General features: G+C 39.4%; 1 protein-coding gene across 1 annotated transcript in view; it reads left to right on the top strand.

Moving 5' to 3' along the window:
* The window catches only part of Ush2a (usherin), a 678,059-nt gene that overhangs the window by 96,696 nt on the left and 567,294 nt on the right, over positions 1–14,069 (top strand). The window lies entirely within an intron of this gene.

Genomic DNA, 14,069 nt, shown 5'->3' on the forward strand with positions numbered 1-14,069 from the left:
GAGGAGGGAGGAGGAGGTGAAGGGAGGGCAGGGACAAGGGGAAAAATGAGAACCAAGACCTGTCATGTAGAGGTACAAGATCCCACTGATGAATGTAACTGTACTGTATACCTAAATGTACCAATAAACTCCATGAGAAGAAAAAAGTTAGATTGTTGTAGAGGTGAAAAATAGTTTGAGCCAACTTGAATGAACTTTAAGATCCTTCTGGATTCTCAGGGGAACCTTGTGTACTCACATTTATCTTTTCTAGTTAGGGTTCTGAACAAGTCCCATTAGTCAAGAGCAAAGAGGAGTAAAGAAGGGCAACCTAGCTGAATAAGTAAAAAAGTACTGTAAAGTGCACAGTAGTCACCATTAGCAGTAAGACTCTGTGTGCTCTCAGAAAATGGTTCTTTCTCTTCCAGCAGGTGGACACAGACAGGTTAGTATGAACAAGGCACAGTCAGTCATAAATTCACTCTTAAAAGTACAGAGGCCACCACTGACATTTACAGACAGAAGACATATAGACTGAAGAAGTGAGTAGCTCTGCTTACAGTTCCACCTTTTCCAAATGTAGATTTTGCTTCACAAATTAAAATATGTTCAACTGGATGATTTCACAAATTAGCCACAGCTTAAATTAGAAAGTTTCTAAAAATAGCTGCCAGTATTACGAGTTGAAGTGCAAGATGGGTGCTTGTGATCACAGGATTGTCACCTGTCTGATCACCATTGCACTTGTTTAGTTTATGCTACAGTTTCAGTACCTAGAGAGCAGGTGTGTATATTGTATTTGTGGACATTTTGTACGGATTTCTATCCAGAAGTAAGATAATTACTGATGAAAAAAATCATTAAAGGATAAATATATTATTTTTACCTTCTCAATGGCAATGGATAGTGATTTTTTGGATTTACTAATTGAAACTACATAATAACCCATACGTAAAAAATAGGTAAATGTTATTGTGTTTACTTTTAAATCTTGAATGTTCTTGTTTAATTAAGTGCTATTCATAATAAGATACAGTCTTAGAAGCAAAGACTCTGCATGTTTTCACATAAGTGAATGAAAAATTTGAGATGGATAAGTCTGACCCGATTTAAGCATTATAAACTATATGCATGTATTAAACATTGCTCAGTACCCCATTAACATGTAGAAATTTTACTTTTATACATCTGTTAAAAAGAAAATTAAAAAGATACAGTCCCAGAATGTCATAAATGCAGCCTATTAAGTCATCCATGAATGCAGTGATCATGTATATTTGTTTCATTATTTTTTAATTATACAATTTATAAGGTGCCATTTGATAATTCAACACATGTACCTGGTACATAATAATCACATCAGAATAGTTAATTTGTATTAATGTCCACATTTCCATCTCCTTGAATATTTTTATTATTTGATTCACATAAAATAATTGTATATATTTACAGGTTATAGTGTGAATATCAATATATGTATACAACACATGCTGACCAAATCAGGGTCAGTAACTTTCCATTTCTTTATCATATTTTGAGTCTGCAGCTTTTGAACTCTTCTAGTTAGTCATAAACTATAAATATTGTGAACTATAGTCACCCACTGCTGGACACTACAACTTACTACGCTTTATCCGATCTCCCACTACCTCCCTTCCCCTTATATTTCTAGATTCTGATAATCACTATTAAATATTCCAATCATCTTTCTAAAAACATCCATATTTAATATTTGTCTTTCTGTATCTGACTTATTTCTCTTATATCAGTATGTGGAGATAGATAAATATATAGATAGATAGTTTTCTATGATGTGCAAAGCCCTGAACCATTTTTTTATGTAGTTGGGAGGTCTAGCTATGTCCTACCCCAACAAAAATCTATCAGTGATGATGAATTAACAAGTTTACCTTACTATACATTTACTGCTACTACCTCAGAGCTACCTAGGTAATGTCTACCGGAAAAAAGTTACCTGAAGACACCAAAGTTTTTATTTTATAGTAATGATTGCTCTATCTAACAGACAGAAGAAATTACACTGAAGCTGCATCATTTGAATTACAATTGCACTGCTACATCCAAAGGAAAGGAGAGGCCATCACTATTATTAGAGAGTTAGGCTCCTGTAATTTCCAGCACATGTGGCTGCCTTCTACTGAGGAGAAAGGAAAAATTTCTAGATGTGCAGAGAGGACCTGATTCATTTAGGCCACTTGGGAATAATTTAACAAATTACCTCTTTTAGTTCAGTAATTGGCACTGTGCTGCCCTCTAAGCTGGGGTATTGTTGCGTCTCTCATGTGTGCAGTTCCCCCCATTTCTCACGTGGGTAGGGGCTGCAGGCACGTGTGCATTTTCTGGCCAGAAGTAGAAAGTTTTCATCCCCTGGTTTCCAGGGCTCCGCTGTCAACTTTAGACTGAGCAGAAATCAAGAATGAGCTGAGCTGCAGTGCATGTCCACAACCCTTCTCTCATTACAGCAGCTTTCCCCCCGGGAGCCAGGAGGGGACAAGGGCCTGGAAGCAGAAAAGTGGATGGATGACCGGAGTGCCGGGGGCACTGTGCTTCTGGTGGCGTGGGGAGCGTAGTAACGAGTGAAAAATAACAAACGCCACTGTCCTGTCCTGTGTCTCCATTGCAGCTTGCATTGCAAGGGGTGGCCTTGGGAAATTAGTGAGTTTCTTTATGTGCCTCTCTTTTCTCGTCTGTAAAATGGAAGCAGTAGCAACTCCCAGTTCATAGGTTGTTACAAGGACTTGGTGGGCTAAGTCCAAAGCTTTCGGCCTGACCCCATCAGTCTTAGCTATTGTGAAGGCGATAAAAGCGTTGCCCAGAGACAGGTATTTATACATCTTTTGTATCAAGGGTAGAGGGAAAGTGATTTTTTTCTCTCTTTACATTACACAGTCATCTGTAATTAGTGCATGCTCACATTAATTCACTTCCCTCCTCCATCAGCACCCGTTGAGCAGTTGCAGGGTTCTCAGCATTACACCAGGATTCATTACATCAAAAAATCGAGTTCTTGCTTCAGGAAGCTCAGTGCCTAAGGGAAACTGAAAAGCAATGAACTATTGTAATATTCTGTAATAATCCTGTGACTTAAAAGTGTAGACAAAGTGCTATTTTTGCTGTGAAATGTTAATAAGACAGTGCCCACTGCTCTCCTTTGTGCCCTTAAAATTTTAGCCTATATAGCATGTAGTAGACTCACTGAAAATTAAAGGGTTATTTCATGTGCTCACCATGATTGGGAAATTATTATGAATTTTTCAGGTGCGACTTTATCAAATAAGTGTTTGTTTTTTTTTTAATGCTTTAGTCTATTCTTTGAAATCACTTAAGAAACAGATTCTTTACTTCTCTTTTCTCTTAGCTCATAAACATTGAGGACAAGTGAGGTTGTTTTTGGTGATCTATGGTCATCATTATGACCTTCAGTCTTAAAAGGGCCCCAAATCTTTAGGCTTCCCAAGAGCTCTCGTGTGTGCATTGGCAGGAATTCCTCCTCCTCTAGCGCCCAACTTTCCCATGGAAATCCTGTCTGCATGACCAAAAGGACAGTTTCTTCCCTCTTTTTTCAAAGGTGCGTAGAAGTGTAGTAGCCAGCCTGACTCCATCCTGTGCCTCAACACCAGTCTGTACCTGCATTTAAACAAAGTTCTTACGCTTAAAGTGCCCGAAACATCCTGCTTGGCAGTAAACTCGCTACAGTTGCTAGATGTTTTATAGCTCAGCAAGGGGATGTAAAACTTCCTTGTGGCCCCCCAGTAACCTGACATGGTCTGCTTCTGTAAGATTCTGCTTGCTCTCCCCTGAGCCCTCCCCAACTAAAAGTACGATTTAAAAAAAAAAAAAATCAAAGTGCTTCGCATTGCCAAAACACTTCTGGACTCTAGATACCCTTGGCCGCCAGCTGTAGTAAAGGGCTTACATCTGACACAGAGAGTGGCACATCTCTATTATTCGGACTCGCTCATCCATAACAGCTGAAGGCCCTGGTGAGACGGCCACACTGGGTGGACTGGCCTCACTGTGATCCCTCCCATCCATGGTAGCAGACTATAGGGGAGGCGCTCCCCCGAGACATCCCAGGGCCCCGTAGTCTCACTGATGACGTTAAAGAGGCTACAGAGACACCTGAGATGCCCTGCAAACTTTCTAAAGCCCGTCTGGTCTGATAAAGATCCTTCGGGTTCTGGTAGAAGCAGTAGTCCTTGACACAGGCATTCCCTGGGCCCCTCTGTCAGGTCAGGACGCTGACTGAGGTGGCCCTCTGGTCTGATCTGGTCTGGTCTGGCTATAAGCCAGACAATCTGATAAATCCCCAGGAAAAGGGTCAGGGTTGGAATGTCTCTGACCTCGGAAGTGTTGCTGTAAGAATGAGTGAATGACTGGTAACGGGCAGGGTAAGCAGTAGACTGCTCTGTCTGTGTCCCACAACAAAGAGGGCATCCCCTCTCGGAGCTACAGGACTTGTTTGGGGTCACACTGTGGTTCTGTGGCTGCGTCTAAGATCAAGTGGGTGTTCTTGTGACAAGATAAATTTACCCTCAAAGCCTAGCTGGTCCTTAAAATGGCTAAGAAGCCCACAGCCAGTTGACCAAGTGGCTCCTCCTACAGAGGGACACCCCTTCCCTCTGTCACGACCTCATTCACAGGTGCGCCACACAAACGCCAAGCTTTTGTCTGTATGTCCAGACATCGTCTCTTTTCATTTGCTCTTACTGCTCCATTTAAAAGAGCTTTTGATGTCAGTGCGGGGTCCTGGCCTCCCTTTAACCCTCAGTGGAGGCACCGTCAGCCCTCTAATCGGTGTCTCTCTGACATCCTCTCCTCGCCAAAAAGCTCTTTGCGTTCTTTCTTTCTAATTGTCCTTGTGGCTCCCGTTCTTTGGTATCTCCCTCCTGCCCACAGCCACTGCCATGGGGTTGTCATCTTCTTCACAACCGGTTGCAACCCTGCTGTACAAGCTGAAAATGTCTTCCTCAAAATGTTCTGATAATTGTAGAGTAAATTGTCAAAAGACAAACTCCACACTTTTCATAGGCTTCAATGGCCCTCCTCTGGTGTGGGCTGGCCCTCTGACGGCTGCCTAGACCCTGCCTTGGTGCAAGCAGTTTAAAAGGTTGTTACCGGGTCACCAGGACACCCCAGTCAGTCCCCTTAGATTGATTCCTGGTTCACTCTAGTCCAGCACCCTTCTCCACGGCTAAAGGCCTGTGCTGCAAAAACCTATTCAAAACTACTTGTTTCCAGGAGTTGTTCTCCCCCTCATTGACAAACTCCAGAGAGACAAAAACCGGTTCTACAATAGTCATATGCTAAAAAAAACAAAAAAACAAAAAACAATCCTGTCCTGTCCACCTCTATAAAGCCCTAGTTCACCCTCCTGCCCCCTCCATCCTAGCCTGTCGGCCCCTGACTCTCTCGTTTCTTTCTCTCCTTCCCATGCTACCTCTCCCCGCATACAAAGCGTCTCCAGTCCCTTATACTCGATAACCATAAAGGCTTTTGTTATGGTTGAGTGAGTGTGAATAACAGAGAAGTGTCGCTCTGTGTGTCAGATTTAAGCCTTTTATTATAGCTGGCGGCCAACGGTGGCGAGCGCCCAGAAGTTTTTGGCAAGGAGAAGCGTTTTGATTTTTTTAAAAATCACATTTATGGTTATTGAGTGTAAGTGGTTGAATAGAGGAGTTCCTCCAGTTTGAATTATTCTACATTTTCTTTGTATAACTTTGTGCTTTCACTGCAAATCTGAAGGTACAGTAGAAAGAAATCAGTGACCAACGCTGAGATCAATGAGAGTAGATCTGATAAGGGAGCAATAGGGCCTTACACATTATCTTTGGGATATTATCGTGGGTAGCCTCTAACAGTGACAAAAGAATACTGTATTCCACTTTAATGATCCAGAAGAGTGAAATGTTACTGTGTAACATTAGACTATAAGGTAATGAAATAAACTGCATGTCTTGTAGATTCAATGATTATTTGGTGATTTCCCTACGTGGATTTGTCACATTTTTGGGCTGCAGTTTAGGGGAGTTAATTCCTACTAAGAAATGATCAAAATGGAAGTAGTTAGATAAATCAGGGATGAAGGTTCTCCACCCTGGTATAGCCGTTGTTCAGTTTCACATCAGGGGAACCCAGTTGTTACAGAAGAAATTGAAACATAATTAAAAGTGACAGGTGACCAACTGGAGACTGGGAAAACATCAAATAGATAACCATTTGCTTCAGCAGCTACGTAGAATATACACATATTTCTATATTTTAAGTGAAACCCTGAACTCATTGATGCAAAAAGTAGATGAAACTTCCACAACGTTTTCATAATGCATCTACCAATTATTATTTCTTCCATTTTGTTATGGTTCTTGTATCATCTGAAAGGAGTTGTGAAGAAACACAATTAGGGGACCAAAGTCTAGTAGTTTTATGAAACTTTATAATCAAAAGGTAGAGCAAAGCGTTACTTCTCTGTTAAATGCTTCTGAAAACAGCACACAGTGGTAATAGCATGGCATCACCCTTAGGCGTAAAGGCCAAAATAGATGTCAGAGAGGCATTTGGTGGTGTGTGTTTTAAATCAGATTTGAAATCAGAAGTGTAGGCAGTCCTTGTACCAAAATCCTTTTTTTTTCTGTATATTAATCTCATTGCTTTGAAAAATCACATCTTTTAAAACCCACAATCTTTTTACTGGTAATAGACTAACTCAGTCTACATCACACTTGAAGAGAGAATTTTTTTAGAGCTTCTCCATATTTGTAACTTAAAACTAAAAAATTTCAATTTTATTAGCTTTTCTTAGTAAAATATGACATGTGAATGATGTATAATTTTCTTGTAAGAATCCATGCAGCTGTTATTTTGTCAATTTAAAAAATATATTTATACATTAACAATATAAATATATTAATATGTTAAATATGCACTTTGAAAACAAATAAGATGTAGCAGTCATGCGTAACCCTAGCAAGCACAGATAAGCTTGGAAAATATTCTTAGTTGATATATTTCCAGACTTACGTTACTTTTATTGTAAATAAATCAGAATCGTGCACCTGTTTCTATCTTCTTGAAGTTGTATCTCTGTAACTTTAGATTAATTTCCCTTTATGTAGAATTATACTCTTGATGTTATTTCAGTTTGGTTTCAAAATTCAACCTGGATTATTAATATTTTTACTGGATTTATTTTGCAGATATTTTCATTATCTCTCTCTGAAGTTACTTAAGGTGTCATTGAAAAAATATGGTCAATGTTTAAATTTTAAAACTATTTCACTGACGGTCACATAGCCATGAATCATTGCAAAACACTTCACCTCTCAGTGACCCCACTTCTGTTCCCTCTTCCTGCCAGTTTCCGAAGCAGCTCTGGAGTCCTCTTTTGTACCTTTAGTTGCACTGTTGTGGCTGCCTCGATGGCCTGAATCTATTCAACATGTTGACCTTTCCGGGTCTTTTTGACTTTGGGGAAGGGCCTGAAGTGACACAACGCCACCAGTGAATGAGGTGGATGAGGACATGGCGTCGTCTTTTCACAAGCCTGCCTTTCCACTGGATGGCCCTTGGCGGTGATCATGCCTGGTAAAGACACTCACAAAATCAGGACTTCCAGAGGTGCTTTAGGAACTGACAACAGCGATGGGATGGGGACGTTCTAACCAAAGGGGAGCATTGTGAGAGTTATTAATGGTAATGTGTCGATTGTAATAAGATTCTAAATTTACCCTTTATATGATATTTTTGATTTCCTTATTTTGGGGTACTTATTTGCTTTTCTTCATACCCCATTACAAAACATCTTTCTGGAGTAGCTTTAAAACTTACTTTCCTGAACTGCAGTGGAATTGCGGGTCCAATGGCTGAGCACACACACTGCTCTAGGTAGAAGCAGGTAAGCTGTCCATCTGGAAACAGCGCCTGCAGTGATCCTTTCGACAAGTCCTGGTCCCCCAAAAGACTCATCGTCACTCGCTGCACCCCCATACTCCCTCTGGGGCAACAGTCAAAACTCAGCCTGAGAGTTCTAGTCATCACCTTGGTTGTTTCCCTCAGGAAATCATAACACAGTGCTCATGTTCCTGAAGGTGTTTTGCTTCTTCATCAAAGGGAGGCCATCTATTCTCAACAGCAAGTGGTTGGTGGGACCAAATCCACTTCATTAAGTTAGTGGCAAAATTCCCCGTTGATTTTAAATATTAAGGAGGCTACAGCTGTGGTGTTGGAGCAGTGACGTACTGTTTACCTTTACCGTACTCGTATTTAAAGTAAGCTTTTGTGTTAGTAGCTTTTAAAGAGTGAAATCTCATGGGGAAATTTTTAAAATCCTAGTCAAAAAGTTAAAATATTATTTTCACAAAAAGATCAAAACCGTGCTTTTGCTGGACTGACTCCACCAGTTTGTGTAGGCAATAACCCAGATTCGGGGAGCCAGCAGTTGCTTTCTAGAAGACAAACTGCATCTGTAACTGGCGTGACAGGCCTGCGGGTTCTGGCCCCCTCCCTCCTACACCCTTCAATTCCAGAAAACACAACTTGAAAAATAAAAGCACCATCATCCAGAAATTAGATTCTTCATTTTAATATTTTAAAGTAAAGCAAAAAATATCAATCAATCAATCAGGCACAGGCCATTATATGTAGTAACATTTTGTATTTCACCAAAGTTTTATAATGGAATAGAGTTTTTAAAATATTGGGAGTGAGGATAACGGCATGGCTAATTGACCTAGGGGAGGGAATCTAATGAACTCATTTCTCTCCTTCAAGTCCACAGAGTCAGGAAGTGTGTTTTCATCCAGCCTCTCACATCTACCCAGTTAGAACACATCTCCTCCACACTTAGGGCTCCTAGGAGCGAGCATATTACACCCTGTGAGGGAGCCACGTTACCTGATGGTTGCTATAGATAAGATCTCCTCTCTGGTTGAACCTACAGATGATAAAATTAATCAGGAACAAATCTCGTTCATAGATTTCTTCTTATTCCTCTGTGTAGGTCACTTCCTCTAGAGCAGATCATGAACAAGTGTGTTTGGGATCGCACAATCCCCTGTTAATGGTCATAGGCAATTTATCACGGAAGGCTGGTCTCCACTGCTGGTTCTCCTCCAACTCAAGACCAGCGCCTCCAAAGGGTTTTCACTCCTGTCCTCACTGTTCTTCTCTTCCTCACAACTTCAGGTTGAACGCAAAACATCTACCAGACTTGGTCTGGAGGCATTATTGACACATTACACTTGTCATAAGATGATTTTGTATCATTGATAAATAAGATACTGCGTTATCTTTCTTTTAGAGACGAAGAAACTGAGATTAGACTAAGAACATTATTACCTAACCTTTTTCACGCTCAGTTGCTAAAACAGTGATAATCAAAGTAGTAGGCAGTGGTGACTGTCCACGTGGCAGACACTCTGATGAGTGCTTGGCTTTCACAACAACTTCATGAGATTGGTGTTATTACTCCAAGATACTGGATGAGAAAAGTAAGGCTTGACACGTATAGGTGATTATACAAGAACATAGGGCTAGCAAGTCAAGGCACAGAAATAAGATGTGGGACACTATGTGACCTAAGGCCTAGATGATTCAATGAAATACTCTATTTTATTTGTTGAAAACTGTTTTATTAATACATACTAAGTGTACATATTTATGGGGCACAGTGTGATATTTTAGTGCATATACTATATAATGATCACATTGAGAGAACTGATCTTTATCATTTTGTGGGGGGAACATTTAAAATCTTTATGTATCTGAATTGCACAGCTGATTGTTAGTGACCATATTTGCCTTGTGAGTTATAGAACATTGGAAGGAATTCTTCCTCTCAAACCCTGGTGCCCATATGCCCTCTATGCCCCCACCATCCTCTGATCATCACTGCTGTATTCTCTACTCCATGACATCCCAGCTTTCACATACGTGTTAGTCATCTCACTGTTGTGACAAAATACCTGAGAATAACAGGTCACTGGAGGAAAGAGTTATTTTGGCCCATCGTTTAGGCCGGTGGTGAAACAAAGCGTCATGGTGGAAGGACATGGCGGAAGAAGGCTGCTCACCTTATGGCAGCCGAGAGGCAAAGACAGAAAGAGGCAGATAGCCTGGTCTTGGGCTTCCTCGTCTTCCTGCATCTCTTCTATCTGGGCTTCTACCTTTCTGGATGGTACAGCCCAAACCTAGGAGGGGTCAGCCCCACCCTGAATTTGCTGTCCGCCAGCCCAGTCGTCCATGGAAATGCTCTCACAGACACACAAGAAGCATGCTTTCCTAATTTCCTAAGTGTTTCTCAATCCGGTTAAGTCAACTGTCAAGATTAGCCATCACAACATAAAACTCAGAACATGCGGCCCTTGTCTTTCTCAGCCTGATGTATTTCCCTTAATGTCCACTGGTTCCATCTACATTGCTGCAAATGATAGGATTTCATTCTTTTTATGGCTGAATAAAATTCCATTGTTTATGCGGACCACAGCCTAGCACATTGAAACTATGCATTTCGTGTTACTTTCCACAGTGAGTGTTTTACAGTTCCTACAACATAAGCACCAGTAGTTGAATTATGCCATCTGACTTCTAGCCTATTGCTAACTCTAACTTTTGGTTTGATAAAATAAATTTGATTTACATGGCTATTGCTTTGGAGGGAAAGATTAAAGAGGTCTATTCTCCTACTTGAAAAAAATTTTTGGCCAAAGTCCAGTAGTTGACAATATTCTAATAGTTGTTTTTTGTCAAATGAGTTTGATTTTATAGATGTGAGTGGTTTATTACAAATCAACTCATTACAGGCAATTATAAAGACTATAGATAAACATTACACTGTTTATGAATTTTGTCCAGTCTGTCCTGTCTAAATTCTTTCAAGGACAAACTTTTCTAGATAGCCGAAAATATAATTAGAAGTGGATTTTCAGCCCACATCTACTAGTTGTCTCTAACGTCTTGATGTGTGGGTGACACGGGTAGTACAACCTGCATTTCCTGAAGAAATGTAGATAGACAGTCATTTTGGTGCACAGGGTTAGGAGCAAGACCAAGGTGTTAACAGAGAGAAAAGGGGTGGTTGTTCCACATCGTTAGAAATGGCAATGGGGAGGAAGAACCTCCATCACCATAGATACATTTTAAATTGGAAAAACATAAGGACACCTTCTTTATTAATTATTAGAATTCAGCACTGCCCATTGTGAAAATTACGACTTAATGTTATTTGTATTCTCTTTCCTCCTCAGCTAAGAGGAAAAACTCACTTTTTTTCATGCTGAAATTTTCAGAATATCATCAACAGTACATCACTGGACAATTAGATTCTCTTTTCTTTCTCCCTTGAAAATGTTAAAGGGAGAAATTGCTCAACTGTGAACTAGCGGGGTTAAGTAAATACTGACAAAAAGTGCTTTTGAATATTGGTTGTTCCAATAATGATCGTGAAATATATAAACTATTCTAAGCCATTAAATATTTATTATGGAATATAGAACAGATGAATGACATTTGTCCCAAAATCAAAATAGTTTTTAACAATGTTAAAAAGAAAAGTGAAAGACCACTTATATGGAACATTATTTTGTACAGTTTGACTCTCCCAATTGATAATTAAATGTGTGGTCCTGGCAGACACTGGGCCCTTGGGAAAATCATACTAGGTATTTCACAGCAAATGAAGTGCGAAAAAAATTTTTTCAGAAAGCCTGGTGTTTATTTTATTTTTAAATTTTTAATCTTTTCTTGAATTGGTCATACTTTACATAAAGTACAATCTGACAAAATGTAATAGGTGTCTGTGTACAAAGTGAGAATTTTCTGATCATTAAGATATTAAATTTTACTTTATTTCTTAAAGTTAATCAATATGTATACAAATAGGTAAGTACTAAAATCAACAACTTTTAACCAACATGGACATGTGTACAAATACATACTGACTACCTATTAATAATGTAAAATCTATTTTAATAAATCATAATAAAATCATGGAGCAGTCACATTTAAGAGTATGAATACAAAACTACTAAATGCATGTTTTACTTTTCATTATTTACTACTAATGATGCTGAGTTTATCCTAAGAATGAAAAACATAAATCTCAGTTGGCCTATTTGTCAGCCCGGTGAGTTAGACAGTTCGGAACTGTCAATAATATTTAAAATATATTTTTAATTTTTCAAAAAAATGCACCTTGATCATTTTGCAACAAATATTTCTCCTTTAAGGTAATAAAGATCATCTACCTGAAATCAATAGTCAACATTATTTTAAAAGTTGCCGAATTAAAATATTTCCAATAAAGTCAGAAAAAGCACAAATATGCCTTCATCACTTCTATACCAGTGAACTCTGAATTCTGTCTAATAAAGTGGAAGGAAATTACTACAGTAAAAATTATGGATCAAAATTCATTGTCTGCAAGTGTAGGGAACAACTTTATAACTTTAAAATCAGTGAGAACAGTGAATATGTGTATGATAAAATGAATTTCTTTTTCAAAAAGTGATTACCTATTACCTGGAAATAGGTGAGGAATATTTGGCTTTACTAATAGCCAAACCCATATATAATAAAACCATGATTAATACTTTTCCTAAAATCAGAGTAGTGAAGAAATAGCAAGTGTAATTTTAAGTATGGGAAGAACACTAGAAAATGGGCATTCTCAGATACTGCTGGTAGGAGGATAATTGAGTTTAATTTTTTAAGAAGGAATTTGACCATATTTAGGAAGAATCCTTAAAAATATTTGTATTCTTTAATATGCCTTTGTGTTACAGTTTTCTTAGTGAAATACTTAGATATAGAACCGCTCCCCCAGGACAGTAAAATTGTAGAAAATCCAAGTATGTTATCATAATCACATTATATTGAGTAAATTGTTTTATAGAGACTATAAGAAGTAATGCAGTCAAATACATGATATTTAATGATACAAGGTTGTGTATTCGAATGGGTACACACACATTCCCAATTCTGAAAAGAAAAAAATGTACATGTCTACAAATTTTAGAAGAAATTGTCTTATGCGAATATTTTGACTTGCTGATAATCAAATCATCAGAAATACGTATTTTCCACATCCCTTTTTGATCGTGTACTCTGTGAACAAGCTTAGTTACTGGCTTTTCAGCCCACCAATTAGCACGTGAGTTATAGATGTCTGTCGTGATTGGTGACCACTCCTTTCCCTTCTTTCAAAGCTAACTGTTCATTGGTCATCGCACGTCCCTATTGCCCACTCACAGGCAGGGAGCTGTGTGGTTGTGTTTCTGACTGTGCAGGGCCATGTGACACTTTACAGACACGGGCACTCAGTGAAGGAGAAGTGGCACTGCTAAGAGTAGTTCATGGCTGCTGCCCCTCGAGGGGCTGGATATGCAGTGCAGCCCAGCATCGAAGGTGGCCGTGCAGTGGATAAGAGAGGGGAAGATGCCCCAGAGAAAATGCCACGTTAGGGGGATCCTCAGAGATGCTGCAGAGTGCAAAGGCCCAGATGTCGGAGGCTGATCGAACCCTAGGAAGGAGCCTGCCGGTTCTCCAGGACACAGGAAACGTGCTTGCTTAGTGTGAAACCACCGCGACGAGAAGAAAATTGTACAGAGAGAGAAAAACAGCTCCATTCTCCGAATTGGCAGTATGTTAAAGCGCAGAGTGCTAAATTAACATTTTGCTGTTTTTCATTTCCTTTACTGTTACAACTGAGAGTGGGAAGTGTTGGGCGTTTCGACAAGGTCATGGTGCTTTCAAAGGTCATGGTAACTCATGCCTATGAGTTACGCCTTTTCCCCGGATGGGTAGAACCTTTTTTGAAATAAAAGGAGCTCTGACGGGAACTAGCAGAAAGAATCAACAACTGGGATCTCATCTTACTAAAAAGCTTCTGTACTTCAAAAGAAACCATTAGCAGAACTAAGAGACAATCTACAATGTGGGAAAAAATTTTTACCAGCTGTACCTCAGACAAAGGACTATTATCAAGGATATATAAAGAACTCAAAACAATCAGTCCCCCCAAATATAAAGACCCGATCCAAAAATGGGCATCCGAAATGAACAGACATTTCTCA

Source organism: Fukomys damarensis, unplaced genomic scaffold (genome assembly GCF_012274545.1).
Source record: "Fukomys damarensis isolate Sample0158 unplaced genomic scaffold, DMR_v1.0_HiC HiC_scaffold_11, whole genome shotgun sequence".
NCBI classification, from domain to species: Eukaryota; Metazoa; Chordata; class Mammalia; order Rodentia; family Bathyergidae; genus Fukomys; species Fukomys damarensis.